This window comes from Cetorhinus maximus, unplaced genomic scaffold (genome assembly GCF_964194155.1).
Source record: "Cetorhinus maximus unplaced genomic scaffold, sCetMax3.hap1.1 HAP1_SCAFFOLD_3236, whole genome shotgun sequence".
NCBI classification, from domain to species: Eukaryota; Metazoa; Chordata; class Chondrichthyes; order Lamniformes; family Cetorhinidae; genus Cetorhinus; species Cetorhinus maximus.
The window spans coordinates 1-17500 of record NW_027599157.1 but is presented as its reverse complement, the minus strand read 5'-3'; the positions used below and the strand labels follow the sequence as shown (position 1 = coordinate 17500).

Below are 17500 nucleotides of genomic sequence, written 5' to 3'. Positions count from 1 at the left end.
CCTTGCGTACAGGAAGCAGTGTTTAGAGGGCTTTGAGATGGCATGTGGTGCTATACATGCACTGGGAGTAACGCTGAGGCATTTGAGAGAGTTATTGTTGTGACAACGATGATTCAAAGTGAAATTAATCATTCCACCTCACTTTTCTGTGAATGAATGTTTAATCTTATGTCGGTTTTTGGGTTTCGCAGTTACAGTAGAAGTTTTAAAAAGTGAAATCTTGTCCATCAGTCCCTTCCATTGGGGGATTCCTTTCTTTAAAAGGTTATTGGTCTCAATGGAGAGCCTAACAAAGGAGAAAATGATTCCATTGGAAGCAGGGTCAGTAAGCAGGGGGCACAGATTTCAGGTAATTGGTAAAAGAACCAGAGAGGACAGGGAGCAGAAATATCTTTAAGTAGCGAGTGTTATGAACAATTTATATTTTTTAAGTTGAATTTATATATACATTTGCGTATTAAGAAAGGTAAAAATGGTTTCAGTTTCGGTTAGGTTTTGTTAATGAACCTTGGTGCCTGGGTGTCTGGATAGACTTGTCACTGAAAGGTTTCAGATCTTTGGGGTTTGTTTGTATATATCCATTTTTAATGAGGTTTTACAACCCCTGATGTGAAAGAGATGGGTTAAAAGGGGTTGGAGATTCCGTGGTTCAGGAAACAAAAGCAAAAAGTAGAAAAAGCTTTACTGTTGACTAGCGACAGTGACCAAGTGACATAGAGACAGAAAAAGGCTGGAGCGGAGAGAGGAGAGTTCAGTGTGTGAGTGACTGCCAGAGAGAGAAGACCGGGTTTAAGCTCTCCGGGAAGTAAAACCACAAGGCTATTGGGACGGTAGTTAACCGAATAGTCAAATTGTCGGACTCAGTAAAGCGATCAGTTTAGCAGAGGTGCTATCGGAAGATGGAGTTTAGGGAACTCATGTCTCTGAGAGAGATACAAGTTGGGTGAGAAGCATCAAGCGACGCTCGGGGAGTCACCAGGAGAAATCTGTTTGCCAGTCTCGAGGAAGAAGCCTTTGTGTCAAGGTCGTGGTAACACCTCATTGGTTTATGTGTCTGTAAAGATACCGCTGGAGTAAAGGAATAGTGGGAATTTGATTCGTCTTCTTGTGTTTGTATTGAGATCCTTCCAAAACTTTCTGTCTGCTTCACTTTTCTTGTTTTAATAAATATTGTATCTTTGGGTTAAAAGTTCATCTGCAGACCCCTGTGAATTTGTTCAGTCACTTCCCTCCACATTTGTGAAAACAAAAGTTAGGATCTGTCAAGGCAGATTTCACACTGGGATCTGACTTGCCCAGTATTAACATCAGCTGGGATCGTAACAGATCAGCTGTGATCTGGAATACACTGTCTGAAAGGGCAGTGGAAACAGATTCAATATGGTGGCGATACGATAAAAGCGAGGGAATGGGACTATTCAAACTGCCCTTCCAAGAAATGTTTGTATCTGGATTGAGTGGAGGGATGTTTGTATTTGGATTGAGGGGAGGGATGTTTGTATTTGGATTGAGGGGAGGGATGTTTGTATTTGGATTGAGGGGAGGGATGTTTGTATTTGGATTGAGTGGAGGGATGTTTGTATTTGGGTTGAGGGGAGGGATGTTTGTATTTGGATTGAGTGGAGGGATGTCTGATTTTGTATCAAGTGACACTGAGGAGCCCAATGCAGGAAATCGAGGTCAAGGGAAGAAGCTGAGGGGGTAGAAAGAATGGGATTAACAAACAAAAACCTGGAGTCATACCCGGTGTGAAGGAAGCAGTGACAGAAAACGTCACATGAAGCTCATTGTGCCATCAGGTACCTGCAGAGAGAGAAATGATACACATGACAGACCACGTTGCTTCCTTCCCCCTACAGAAACACAATGGGAGAGGCAACGCTACCCTCATTATCCCAGTCCCAATGCTCTGCGTGCAGTGATGCTTATATTTTAATGAAGCCTGCACATGAATGGAGAGGGGGAGATGATTGTATTTGAATGGAGAGGGGGAGATGATTGTATTTGAATGGAGAGGGGGAGATGATTGTATTTGGATGGAGAGGGGGAGATGATTGTATTTGGATGGAGAGGGGGAGATGATTGTATTTGGAGAGGGGGAGATGATTGTATTTGGATGGAGAGGGGGAGATGATTGTATTTGGATGGAGAGGGGGAGATGATTGTATTTGGAGAGGGGGAGATGATTGTATTTGAATGGAGAGGGGGAGATGATTGTATTTGGATGGCGAGGGGGAGATGATTGTATTTGAATGGAGAGGGGGAGATGATTGTATTTGGATGGAGAGGGGGAGATGATTGTATCTCAATGGAGAGGGGGAGATGATTGTATTTGGAGAGGGGGAGGTGATTGTATTTGGTTGGAGAGGGGGAGATGATTGGATTTGAATGGAGAGGGGGAGATGATTGTATTTGAATGGAGAGGGGGAGATGATTGTATCTGGATGGAGAGGGGGAGATGATTGTATTTGAATGGAGAGGGGGAGATGATTGTATTTGGATGGAGAGGGGGAGATGATTGTATTTGGATGGAGAGGGGGAGATGATTGTATTTGGATGGAGAGGGGGAGGTGATTGTATTTGAATGGAGAGGGGGAGATGATTGTATTTGAATGGAGAGGGGGAGATGATTGTATTTGGATGGAGAGGGGGAGATGATTGTATTTGGATGGAGAGGGGGAGATGATTGTATTTGGATGGAGAGGGGGAGGTGATTGTATTTGAATGGAGAGGGGGAGATGATTGTATTTGAATGGAGAGGGGGAGATGATTGTATTTGGATGGAGAGGGAGAGATGATTGTATTTGGATGGAGAGGGGGAGATGATTGTATTTGAATGGAGAGGGGGAGATGATTGTATTTGGATGGAGAGGGGGAGATGATTGTATTTGAATGGAGAGGGGGAGATGATTGTATTTGGATGGAGAGGGGGAGATGATTGTATCTTAATGGAGAGGGGGAGATGATTGTATTTGGAGAGGGGGAGGTGATTGTATTTGGTTGGAGAGGGGGAGATGATTGTATTTGAATGGAGAGGGGGAGATGATTGTATTTGAATGGAGAGGGGGAGATGATTGTATTTGGATGGAGAGGGGGAGATGATTGTATTTGAATGGAGAGGGGGAGATGATTGTATTTGGATGGAGAGGGGGAGATGATTGTATTTGGATGGAGAGGGGGAGATGATTGTATTTGAATGGAGCTCCGTTGGGAGTAATCTTTCGAACGATCGATCTAAACGGGTTGGTGTATTCAGCGGCCGCTCTGGTGCTTTGGGAGACTCCGTATTTGTCCACTTCCCCAGGCAGCATGAGGCGGACGCTGCTCTGGATCTCCCTGGCCGAGGTTGGTGCGGCGCCTGCTGTGGGGAACGAGGTGCGGAGCCTGGGGGAAGACGTCCGCAGCGCAAGGAGCTGACCGCGCCTCGTGGCCCTTGGCCGAGCTCCTGGTGGGAGGGCGGGCGGACCTGGGTCTGCAGCCTGGGCAGGTGAGCGGTGGGGGGAGGGTAGCTCCTCGGCTTCTTGGGGGGCTCCTCGGTGACTTTGGTCAGGGTCTGACTCCAGGCCCTTCACCGCAGCCCCCACCTCTGTCCTTCCCCTTGACTTGGGCCAACTTGGAGGGAGTAGCCAGAGGGAAAAGGGGAGTTTGGAAACCGGGGTCAAGCCCCGGCCCTGCCTGAACCTTTGGGCTGACGAGTGGGACCAACCGGGATTGGGGGGCGGGGTTTGAGACAACATCCCAATGCTTTGCTGGGGAGTTTGGAGACTCCAGGCCCATGGAACATGAGGACCCAGTGGGAGGGAATGGAGGGTATGTGTCTGTCTCCATTGCGCCTGCGCAGACCTATGCTTGCATGAGAGGGCAGGGTTTAGCGCCGTCCCAACTGCGCATGCGCAGCAATGCTAGCCTCGACAGAAGACTCTGTCCCCAGTGCGCCTGCCCAATAGGGCAACGTCACTCCCCGCACCCCCCCCCCACCCCCACCTCCTCGCCATTGCGCCTGCGCTAGTTGCCGGCAAGAGGCTCCCTTGCGCCGCGTAACACATGAGGAGCCTCAGAAATCGCGACCGTTCTCACGGCCGAAACAAACCGAACGTCTGCATGGATGTAGGCGACATACGGTGTAAGATTTAAACAGGGGAAGGAAGAGCTAAAAACCCGACTCACTGAACGGCCATTTCCGGCGTCGCCACCAACCACCTTGGCTCGTCGGAGGGCGGTCGCCCCAGTGCGCATGCGTCGGGCCCGATGCCATGGCGGGGCGGCGGTGGCAGCGCGCATGCGTGAGGGTGCAGGGGCAGCGGAGTGGGTCAGCGCGTCACCGATGACGTCTGCAGTGTCAGTCCGCATGCGCGTACCTGTTGCCACTGCGCGGGGGCTGCTGGGAGTTGTAGTCCTGCAGGGGCACAGCAGCCAAGGGGCTCAAGGTGTGGCAGCCAGGTATAAGTCAGGAGGCTGATGGAACACTCCCCAGACATACATACAAATTCGGAGCAGGAGTCGGCCCCTCGAGTCTGCTCCCCCACTCTATAAGATCCTGGCTGATCCGATGGTCACCTCAACCCCACATTCCCGTCGCCCCCCCGATAACCTTTCACCCCCCCTTGTTAACCAAGAATCTATCCACCTCTGTCTTAAAAATATCCAGAGACTCTGCTCCCATCGCCTTCTGAGGGAGAGAGTTCCAAAGTCTCACCCCCCTCGGAGAGAAAACATTTCCCCTCATCTCCGTCCTAAATGGGCGACCCCTTATTTTTAAACAGTGACCCCCCCCACCCCCGAGTTCCAGATTCTCCCACAAGAGGAAACATCCTCTCCACATCCACCCGGTCAAAAACCCCCTCAGGATCTTAAAAGTTTCAATCAGGTCGCCTCTCACTCTCCTAAACTCCAGCGGGTACAAGCCTAACCTGTCCAACCTTCCCTCATAAGACAACCCACCTATTCCTGGGATTAGTCTGGTAAACCTTCTCTGAACTGCTTCCAACGCATCTACATCCTTAAATAAGGAGACCTGTACTGTACACAGTGCTCCAGATGTGGTCTCGCCAGTGTCCTGTACAACTGAAGCATAACCTCCCTACTTCTCTATTCAATTCCCCCTCCCAATCAACAATAACGTTCTATTTGCTCATTACCTGCTGTACCTGCCCGCTAGCCTTTTGCGATTCATGCACTAGGACACCCAGATCCCTCTGCATTTCGGAGATCTGCAGTCTCTCTCATGATTTGAACAATATGCTTTTGTTTATGCTTCCTGTCAGAAAGAACAATTTCACATTTTCCCACATCATACAGATGAGTCAGTCACTTATCTAAATTCTAGGAAGTTGAGGCCCCAGCACTGAGCCCTGTGGCACACCACTCGTTACACCCTGCCAACCAGACAACGACCCATTGCTGCCTACTCTCTGTTTCCTGTTAGCTAGCCAACCCTCTGCCTGTGCCAATGTGTTACCCCCTACACCATGAGCTTTTATTTTCCACAGTAACCTCTGATGTGGCACCTTCTCAAAAGCCTCCTGGAAATCGAAGTACAGTACATCACCTTTTACCCTTTTTCCACAGCGCCTGTTACTTCTTCAAAGAACGCCAGTAAATCGGTGATTTCCCTTTCACAACTCTGCCTGATTACCTTGAATTTATTTAAGTGCCCTGCTCTAAGGCTGTATTAACAGCTTCTAACATTTTCCTATGACAGATGTTAACTGGCCTGTAGTTTCCTGTTTCTGTCTCCCTCCCTCTTTGAATAAAAATACATGTGCTATTTTCCAATCTAATGGAACCTCCGCCGAATTGAGGGGAGTTTGGAAAATTAAAACCAATGCAGCAACTATCTCACTCGCCACTTTTAAGACCCTGCGATGAAGTCCATCAGGGCCCAGGGATTTGTCAGCCCGCAGCCCCAACAATTTGCTCCTTGAACCGCTGCAGTCCATGTGGTGTAGGTACACCCACAGCGCTGTTAGGAAGGGAATGCCAAGATTTTGACCCGGTGGCAGTGAAGGAATGGCTTGTCCTTCCAGAGGGTTGAGGTTGTGGGTTTGGAAGGTGCTGTCGAAGGAGCCTTGGTGAATTCCTGCAGTGCATCTTGTTGATGGTGTACAGACTGCTGCTACTGTGCGTCGGTGGTGGAGGGAGTGAATGTTTGTGGATGGGGTGCCAATCAAGCGGCTGCTTTGAATTGATTACTAAAGTCGGGAGGTTATGCTTCAGTTGTACAGGGCACTGGTGAGACCACATCTGGAATACTGTGTGCAGTATTGGTCTCCTTATTTAAGGAAGGATGTAAATGCATTAGAATCAATTCAGAGAAGGTTTACCAGACTAATCCCAGGAATGGGTGGGTTGTCTTATGAGGAAAAGTTGGACAGGTTAGGCTTGTACCCGCTGGAGTTTAGAAGAGTGAGAGGCGACTTGATTGAAACCTTTAAGTCCCTGAGGGGGTTTTTGACCGGGTGGATGTGGAGAGGATGTTTCCTCTTGTGGGAGAATCTAGAACTCGGGGGGTGGGGGGGTCACTGTTTAAAAATAAGGGGTCGTCCATTTAGGACGGAGATGAGGGGAAATGTTTTCTCTCCGAGGGGGGTGAGACTTTGGAACTCTCTCCCTCAGAAGGCGATGGGAGCAGAGTCTCTGGATATTTTTAAGACAGAGGTGGATCGATTCTTGGTTAACAAGAGGGGGGTGAAAGGTTATCGGGGGGGGGGGAGACGGGAATGTGGGGTTGAGGTGACCATCGGATCAGCCAGGATCGTATTGAATGGGGGAGCAGACTCGAGGGGCCGAATGGCCGACACCTGCTAATTCAAATGTTCACCACCTTCTCAAGGGGCAATTAGGGATGGGCAATAAATGCTGGCCTTGCCAGCGACGTTGACATCCTGTTAATAAATAAAAGTGCGTGTGACAGTGCAGACGGAGCTTTACACTGTATCTAACCCTGTGCTGTAACTGTCCTGGGAGTGTTTGATGGGGACAGTGTAGAGGGAGATTTTCTCTGTTTATCTCCCCGTGCTGTACCTGTCCTGGGAGTGTTTGATGGAGACAGTGTAGAGGGAGCTTTACTCTGTATCTAACCCCGTGCTGTACCTGTCCTGGGAGTGTTTGATGGGGACGGTGTAGAGGGAGCTTTACACTGTATCTAACCCCGTGCTGTACCTGTCCTGGGAGTGTTTGATGGGGACGGTGTAGAGGGAGATTTACTCTGTATCTAACCCCGTGCTGTACCTGTCCTGGGAGTGTTTGATGGGGACAGTGCAGAGGGAGCTTTACACTGTATCTAACCCCGTGCTGTACCTGTCCTGGGAGTGTTTGTTGGGGACAGTGCAGAGGGAGCTTTACTCTGTATCTAACCCCGTGCTGTACCTGTTCTGGGAATGTTTGATGGGGACAGTGTAGAGGGAGCTTTACTCTGTATCTAACCCCGTGCTGTACCTGTCCTGGGAGTGTTTGATGGAGATAGTGTAGAGGGAGCTTTACTCTGTGTCTAACCCCGTGCTGTACCTGTCCTGGGAGTGTTTGATGGGGAGAGTTTAGAGGGAGATTTACTCTGTACCTAACCCCGTGCTGTACCTGTCCTGGGAGTGTTTGACGGGGACAGTTTAGATGGAGATTTACTCTGTATCTAACCCCGTGCTGTACCTGTCCTGGGAGTGTTTGATGGGGACAGTGTAGAGGGAGATTTACTCTGTATCTAACCCCGTGCTGTACCTGTCCTGGGAGTGTTTGATGGGGACAGTGTAGAGGGAGATTTACTCTGTATCTAACCCCGTGCTGTACCTGTCCTGGGAGTGTTTGATGGGGACAGTGTAGAGGGAGATTTACTCTGTATCTAACCCCGTGCTGTACCTGTCCTGGGAGTGTTTGATGGGGACAGTGTAGAGGGAGATTTACTCTGTATCTAACCCCGTGCTGTACCTGACCTGGGAGTGTTTGATGGGGACAGTGTAGAGGGAGATTTACTCTGTGTCTAACCCCGTGCTGTACCTGTCCTGGGAGTGTTTGATGGGGACAGTGTAGAGGGAGATTTACTCTGTATCTAACCCCGTGCTGTACCTGTCCTGGGAGTGTTTGATGAAGGCATAGAGGGAGACTAGGAAATATTAGAAAAATTAAACTATTTATTTCCAGAAATTGATATTAGTTATATTTTACTAGAAAATTAAGTACAGATTTAAATCATGTTTTATACACACACATTTACACACACTCAACACACACACACAAACAAACATAAACAAGATCCCAGGTACCATCCACATCCCCATCCCACCCTGTCCAAGTTGTGCAGTTCTTCGGCTAAGACGCAGATGTATTGGTTTAGAGGGACAGGCCTTCCCTTCTGAATCAATGTCTGTTCATTTTGGAGGGTGGGGAAGGGGCAATCACCCTACACCAATCACCATCCCTCCCCTCAATCCAAATACAAACATCCCTCCACTCAATCCAAATACAATCATCCCTCCCCTCAATCCAAATACAAACATCCCTCCCCTCAATCCAAATACAAACATCCCTCCCCTCAATCCAAATACAAACATCCCTCCCCTCAATCCAAATACAAACATCCCTCCACTCAATCCAAATACAAACATCCCTCCACTCAATCCAAATACAAACATCCCTCCCCTCAATCCAAATACAAACATCCCTCCCCTCAATCCAACTACAAACATCCCTCCACTCAATCCAAATACAAACATCCCTCCCCTCAATCCAAATACAAACATCCCTCCCCTCAATCCAAATACAAACATCCCTCCCCTCAATCCAACTACAAACATCCCTCCACTCAATCCAAATACAAACATCCCTCCACTCAATCCAAATACAATCATCCCTCCACTCAATCCAAATACAAACATCCCTCCACTCAATCCAAATACAAACATCCCTCCCCTCAATCCAAATACAAACATCCCTCCACTCAATCCAAATACAATCATCCCTCCACTCAATCCAAATACAAACATCCCTCCCCTCAATCCAAATACAACCATCCCTCCCCTCAATCCAAATACAATCGTCGCTCCACTCAAGTCAAATACAAACATCCCTCCACTCAATCCAAATATAAACATCCCTCCACTCAATCCAAATACAGGCATCAGTGATCCAATTAAATACAAATGCCTTCCCATGCCTTGGTGACAGAGTGGGATGGGAGTTGGAACTTCATTCCGCCCACCCACCCTCACTCCATTCCTGTACGCACACCACTAACACACACACACATACACACGCCAGACATGTTCAAACCACGACCAAGGCCAAAGAGGAAGAGGCCACCAGCTTCGAGGTCAGAGTTCACAACCCCCAACCTCGCTACCTCCCAAACATCCCTAGTGTCTTCTGATCCATCCGGTCAGCTTCATGGACTCTCAGCTGAATTGGAGGGGGGGAGGGGGTGGGTGGGGGAGGAAGGGGTCATGTGGCTCTTGAGGGCCGACTTGCCCCAGCCTCCGGCCCCTTTAGGCTCCCTCCTCCCTGCACCCGCGGACTCCTCCTGCTGGGACCCGGCCCGAGGTCAGCGGTGATGTTGGTGAACAAGGGCAGTCGCTGGCGGCTCAAGGTGACGTAGGACAGGGAGTTCATCCCGTCCTGCCTCCAGGATCTCCGGGTCCTGTAGAGAAGGTCAAACCTGAGAAGGAGAGGACAGATGAAGATGGAGATCGACAGAGAAAGAGATAGAAAAAGACCGAGAGAGAGAGAGCGTTACAGGGAGGGAGAGATGGAGAAGGACAGAGAGAGAGAGAGCGTGACAGGGAGGGAGAGATGGAGAAAGACAGAGAGAGAGAAAGCGTGACAGGGAGGGAGAGATGGAGAAAGACCGAGAGAGAGAGAGCGTGACAGGGAGGGAGAGATGGAGAAAGACAGAAAGAGAGAGAGCGTGACAGGGAGGGAGAGATGGAGAAAGACAGAGAGAGAGAGAGAGAGAGCGTGACAGGGAGGGAGAGATGGAGAAAGACAGAGAGAGAGAGAGAGAGCGTGACAGGGAGGGAGAGATGGAGAAAGACAGAGAGAGAGAGAGCGTGACAGGGAGGGAGAGATGGAGAAAGACAGAGAGAGAGAGCGTGACAGGGAGGGAGAGATGGAGAACGAGAGAGAGCGTGACAGGGAGGGAGAGATGGAGAAGGACAGAGAGAGAGAGAGCGTGACAGGGAGGGAGAGATGGAGAAAGAGAGAGAGCGTGACAGGGAGGGAGAGATGGAGAAAGAGAGAGAGAGAGGGAGCGTGACAGGGAGGGAGAGATGGAGAAGGACAGAGAGAGAGAGAGCGTGACAGGAAGGGAGAGATGGAGAAAGACAGAGAGAGAGAGCGTGACAGGGAGGGAGAGAGAGAGAAAGACAGAGAGAGAGGGAGCGTGACAGGAAGGGAGAGATGGAGAAAGACAGAGAGAGAGAGAGAGCGTGACAGGGAGGGAGAGATGGAGAAAGACAGAGAGAAAGAGAGCGTGACAGGAAGGGAGAGATGGAGAAAGACAGAGAGAGAGGGAGCGTGACAGGGAGGGAGAGATGGAGAAAGACAGAGAGAGAGGGAGCGTGACAGGAAGGGAGAGATGGAGAAAGAGAGAGAGGGAGCGTGACAGGAAGGGAGAGATGGAGAAAGACAGAGAGAGAGAGAGAGAGCGTGACAGGGAGGGAGAGATGGAGAAAGACCGAGAGAGAGAGAGAGAGCGTGACAGGAAGGGAGAGATGGAGAAAGACAGAGAGAGAGAGAGCGTGACAGGAAGGGAGAGATGGAGAAAGACAGAGAGAGAGAGAGAGAGCGTGACAGGAAGGGAGAGATGGAGAAAGACAGAGAGAGAGAGAGAGCGTGACAGGAAGGGAGAGATGGAGAAAGACAGAGAGAGAGCGTGACAGGAAGGGAGAGATGGAGAAAGACAGAGAGAGAGAGCGTGACAGGAAGGGAGAGATGGAGAAAGACAGAGAGAGAGAGAGAGAGAGCGTGACAGGAAGGGAGAGATGGAGAAAGACAGAGAGAGAGAGCGTGACAGGAAGGGAGAGATGGAGAAAGACAGAGAGAGAGAGAGAGAGCGTGACAGGAAGGGAGAGATGGAGAAAGACAGAGAGAGAAAGAGAGCGTGACAGGAAGGGAGAGATGGAGAAAGACAGAGAGAGGGAGAGAGAGCGTGACAGGAAGGGAGAGATGGAGAAAGACAGAGAGAGAGAGAGAGAGCGTGACAGGAAGGGAGAGATGGAGAAAGACAGAGAGAGCGTGACAGGAAGGGAGAGATGGAGAAAGACAGAGAGAGAGAGAGAGAGCGTGACAGGAAGGGAGAGATGGAGAAAGACAGAGAGAGAGAGAGCGTGACAGGAAGGGAGAGATGGAGAAAGAGAGAGAGAGAGAGAGAGAGAGTGTGACAGGAAGGGAGAGATGGAGAAAGACAGAGAGAGAGCGTGACAGGAAGGGAGAGATGGAGAAAGACAGAGAGAGAGAGCGTGACAGGGAGGGAGAGAGAGAAAGACAGAGAGAGAGGGAGCGTGACAGGAAGGGAGAGATGGAGAAAGACAGAGAGAGAGAGAGCGTGACAGGGAGGGAGAGAGAGAGAAAGACAGAGAGAGAGGGAGCGTGACAGGAAGGGAGAGATGGAGAAAGACAGAGAGAGAGAGAGCGTGACAGGGAGGGAGAGATGGAGAAAGACAGAGAGAGAGAGAGCGTGACAGGGAGGGAGAGATGGAGAAAGACAGAGAGAGAGAGAGCGTGACAGGAAGGGAGAGATGGAGAAAGAGAGAGAGAGAGTGTGACAGGAAGGGAGAGATGGAGAAAGACAGAGAGAGAGAGCGTGACAGGAAGGGAGAGATGGAGAAAGACAGAGAGAGAGAGCGTGACAGGGAGGGAGAGAGAGAGAAAGACAGAGAGAGAGGGAGCGTGACAGGAAGGGAGAGATGGAGAAAGACAGAGAGAGAGAGAGCGTGACAGGGAGGGAGAGATGGAGAAAGACAGAGAGAGAGAGAGCGTGACAGGGAGGGAGAGATGGAGAAAGACAGAGAGAGAGAGAGCGTGACAGGGAGGGAGAGATGGAGAAAGACAGAGAGAGAGAGAGAGAGCGTGACAGGAAGGGAGAGATGGAGAAAGACAGAGAGAGAGAGAGCGTGACAGGGAGGGAGAGATGGAGAAAGACAGAGAGAGAGAGAGAGAGCGTGACAGGGAGGGAGAAAGAGAGAGAGAGAACATGGTCAGTGGGTAATGAATTTTCTCCTCACCCTGAGATTGTCGGTCAGTGAAATGCCAATGCTAAGGCTCGTGTACCACGTGGCAAAGTGTCGAACGGAAACATGCGATGTCGACATAACCGGGGAGGGATTGGCAGCAAACCAGTCAGTTCCCAGAGAGATATTCTCCTCAAACTGGAGTCTGACACTCGCCCAGCCGCTGACCCAGCCTCCCTGGGACCTGTCCCCCACCCTCAGCCAGCAGCCCTCTCACCACCACCCAGATAGCGCCCACCCCACCCCCACCACCCCCCACCATCGCCCACCCCCACCATCGCCCACCCCCACCATCGCCCACCCCCACACCCACCCCCACCATCGCCCACCCCCACCATCGCCCACCCCCACCATCGCCCACCCCCCACACCCACCCCCACCCCCACCATCGCCCACCCCCACCATCACCCACCCCCCACCATCACCCACCCCCACCATCGCCCACCCCCACCGTCCCCCACCCCCCACCGTCACCCACCCCCACCGTCACCCACCCCCCACCATCGCCCACCCCCACCATCGCCCACCCCCCACACCCACCCCCACCCCCACCATCGCCCACCCCCACCATCGCCCACCCCCCACACCCACCCCCACCCCCACCATCGCCCACCCCCACCATCGCCCACCCCCCACACCCACCATCGCCCACCCCACCCCCACCACCCCCCACCATCGCCCACCCCACCCCCACCATCGCCCACCCCCCACCCCCACCATCCCCCCACCCCCCACCCCCACCCCCCACCATCACCCACCCCCACCATCGCCCACCCCACCCCCACCATCACCCACCCCCACCATCGCCCACCCCCACACCCACCCCCCACCATCCCCCACCCCCCACCACCCCCCACACCCACCCCCCACCATCCCCCACCCCCCACACCCACCCCCCACCATCCCCCACCCCCCACACCCACCCCCCCACCATCCCCCACCCCCCACACCCACCCCCCACCATCCCCCACCCCCACTCCCACCCCCCACCATCGCCCACCCCACCCCCACCCCCCACCCCTCGCCCACCCCACCCCCACCATCGCCCACCCCCCACACCCACCATCGCCCACCCCCCACCATCACCCACCCCCCACCATCCCCCACACCCACCCCCCACACCCACCCCCCACCATCCCCCACCCCCCACACCCATCCCCCATCCCCCACACCCACCCCCCACCATCACCCACCCCCACCATCGCCCACCCCCACCATCCCCCACCCCCCACCCCCACCACCCCCCACCATCACCCACCCCCCACATCCACCATCCCCCACCCCCCACCATCGCCCACACCCCCCACCATCGCCCACCCCCACCCCCACCATCGCCCACCCCACCCCCACCATCGCCCAACCCCCACACCCACCATCGCCCACCCCCCGCCATCACCCACCCCCCACACCCACCATCGCCCACCCCCCACACCCACCATCGCCCACCCACCATCGCCCACCCCCCACCATCACCCACCCCCCACACCCACCATCGCCCACACCCCACACCCACCATCGCCCACCCCCCACACCCACCATCGCCCACCCACCATCGCCCACCCCCCACCCCCACCATCGCCCACCCCACCCCCACCATCACCCACCCCCACCATTGCCCACCCCACCCCCCACCATCACCCACCCCACCCCCACCATCGCCCACCCCACCCCCCACCATTGCCCACCCACCATTGCCCACCCCACCCCCACCATCGCCCACCCCCCACACCCACCATCGCCCACCCACCATCGCCCACCCCCCACCATCACCCACCCCCACCCCCACCATCGCCCACCCCACACCATCACCCACCCCCACCCCCACCATCGCCCACCCCACCCCCACCACCCCCCCACCGCCCACCCCCCACCATCGCCCACCCCCACCCCCACCATCGCCCACCCACCCCCACCATGCCACCACCATCGCACCCCCATCGCCCACCCCCCACCATCACCCACCCCCACCCCCACCATCGCCCACCCCCCACCATCACCCACCCCCACCCCCACCATCGCCCACCCCACCCCCACCATCACCCACCCCCACCATCACCCACCCCCACCCCCCACCATCACCCACCCCTACCCCCACCATCGCCCACCCCCCACCATCACCCACCCCCACCCCCACCATCGCCCACCCACCATCGCCCACCCCCCACACCCACCATCGCCCACCCCCCACCATCGCCCACCCCACCCCCACCATCGCCCACCCCCACCATCGCCCACCCCCCACCATCACCCACCCCCACCCCCACCATCGCCCACCCACCATCGCCCACCCCCCACACCCACCATCGCCCACCCCCACCGTCACCCACCCCCACCCCCACCATCCCCCACCCCCACCATCGCCCACCCCCCACCATCACCCACCCCCACCCCCACCATCGCCCACCCCACCCCCACCATCGCCCACCACCATCGCCAACCCCCCACACCCACCATCGCCCACCCCCCACCATCACCCACCCCCACCCTCACCATCGCCCACCCCACCCCCACCATCGCCCACCCACCATCGCCCACCCCCCACCCCCACCATCGCCCACCCCCCACACCCACCATCGCCCACCCCCCCCCAATAACCAACCCCCACCTCCACCATCACCCACCCCCACCATCGCCCACCCCCCACCATCACCCACCCCCACCATCACCCACCCCCACCATCGCCCACCCCACCCCCACCATCGCCCACCCCCCACACCCACCATCGCCCACCCCCACCCCCACCATCGCCCACCCCCCACCCCCACCATCGCCCACCCCCACCATCGCCCACCCCACCCCCACCATCGCCCACCCCCACCATCGCCCACCCCCCACCATCACCCACCCCCACCCCCACCATCGCCCACCCACCATCGCCCACCCCCCACACCCACCATCGCCCACCCCCCACCATCACCCACCCCCACCCCCACCATCGCCCACCCCACCCCCACCATCGCCCACCCACCATCGCCCACCCCCCACACCCACCATCGCCCACCCCCCACCATCACCCACCCCCACCCCCACCATCGCCCACCCCACCCCCACCATCGCCCACCCCCCACACCCACCATCGCCCACCCCCCACCCCCACCATCGCCCACCCCCCACACCCACCATCGCCCACCCCCCACCATCACCCACCCCCACCCCCACCATCGCCCACCCCCCACCATCACCCACCCCCACCATCACCCACCCCCACACCCACCATCGCCCACCCCCCACCATCGCCCACCCCCACCATCGCCCACCCACCATCGCCCACCCCCCACCATCACCCACCCCCACCATCGCCCACCCCCCACCATCACCCACCCCCACCCCCACCATCGCCCACCCCACCCCCACCATCACCCACCCCCACCATCGCCCACCCACCATCGCCCACCCCCCACACCCACCATCGCCCACCCCCCACCATCGCCCACCCCACCCCCACCATCGCCCACCCCCACCATCGCCCACCCCCCACCATCACCCACCCCCACCCCCACCATCGCCCACCCACCATCGCCCACCCCCCACACCCACCATCGCCCACCCCCCACCATCACCCACCCCCACCCCCACCATCGCCCACCCCCACCATCGCCCACCCCCCACCATCACCCACCCCCACCCCCACCATCGCCCACCCCACCCCCACCATCGCCCACCCACCATCGCCCACCCCCCACACCCACCATCGCCCACCCCCCACCATCACCCACCCCCACCATCGCTCACCCCACCCCCACCATCGCCCACCCCCCACACCCACCATCCCCCACCCCCACCATCGCCCACCCCCCACACCCACCATCACCCACCCCCACCCCCACCATCACCCACCCCACCCCCACCATCGCCCACCCCCCACCATCACCCACCCCCACCCCCACCATCGCCCACCCCACCCCCACCATCGCCCACCCCCCACACCCACCATCGCCCACCCCCCACCCCCACCATCGCCCACCCCCCACACCCACCATCGCCCACCCCCCACCATCGCCCACCCCACCCCCACCATCGCCCACCCCACCCCCACCATCGCCCACCCCCACCATCGCCCACCCCCCACCATCACCCACCCCCACCCCCACCATCGCCCACCCACCATCGCCCACCCCCCACACCCACCATCGCCCACCCCCCACCATCACCCACCCCCACCCCCACCATCGCCCACCCCACTCCCACCATCGCCCACCCACCATCGCCCACCCCCCACACCCACCATCGCCCACCCCCCACCCCCACCATCGCCCACCCCCCACACCCACCATCGCCCACCCCCCACCATCACCCACCCCCACCATCACCCACCCCCACCATCGCCCACCCCCCACCATCACCCACCCCCACCATCACCCACCCCCACACCCACCATCGCCCACCCCCACCATCACCCACCCCCACCCCCACCATCACCCACCCCCACACCCACCATCGCCCACCCCCACCATCACCCACCCCCACCCCCACCATCGCCCACCCCCCACACCCACCATCGCCCACCCCCCACCATCACCCACCCACACCCCCACCATCACCCACCCCCACCCCCACCATCGCCCACCCCCCACCATCACCCACCCCCACCATCACCCACCCCCACCCCCACCATCGCCCACCCCACCCCCACCATCGCCCACCCACCATCGCCCACCCCCCACACCCACCATCGCCCACCCCCACCATCCTCCACCCCCCACCCCCACCATCGCCCACCCCCACCATCCCCCACCCCCCACCCCCACCACCCCCCACCCCCAACCATCACCCACCCCCACCCCCACCATCGCCCACCCCCACCATTCCCCACCCCCACCATCGCCCACCCCCACCATCCCCCACCCCCCACCCCCACCACCCCCCACCATCACCCACCCCCACCATCGCCCACCCCCACCATCACCCACCCCCCACATCCACCATCGCCCACTCCCCACCATCACCCACCATCGCCCACCCCCACCCCCCACCCCCACCATCACCCACCCCCACCATCACCCACCCCCCACCATCACCCACCCCCACCATCGCCCACCCCCACCATCGCCCACCCCCCACCCCCATCATCGCCCACCCCCACCATCACCCACCCCCACCCCCACCATCGCCCACCCCCCACCATCACCTACCCCCCACACCCACCATCGCCCACCCCCCACCATCACCCACCCCCACCATCGCCCACCCCCACCATCACCCACCCCCCACCATCACCCACCCCCACCATCGCCCACCCCCACCATCGCCCACCCCCACCATCCCCCACCCCCACCATCGCCCAC

The 17500-nt window shown here is 57.1% G+C and overlaps 1 protein-coding gene across 1 annotated transcript in view; it reads right to left on the bottom strand.

Moving 5' to 3' along the window:
- The window catches only part of ppox (protoporphyrinogen oxidase), a gene marked incomplete at its 3' end in the record, with an annotated part of 17377 nt that extends 13150 nt beyond the window's left edge, over nucleotides 1-4227 (bottom strand). The window contains exons 1-2 of the mRNA XM_078537877.1: nucleotides 4168-4227; nucleotides 1744-1803 (exon numbers count right to left, since the gene is read on the bottom strand). The remainder of the gene's footprint in view (nucleotides 1-1743; nucleotides 1804-4167) is intronic.
- Nucleotides 4228-17500: the final 13273 nt, after the last annotated feature.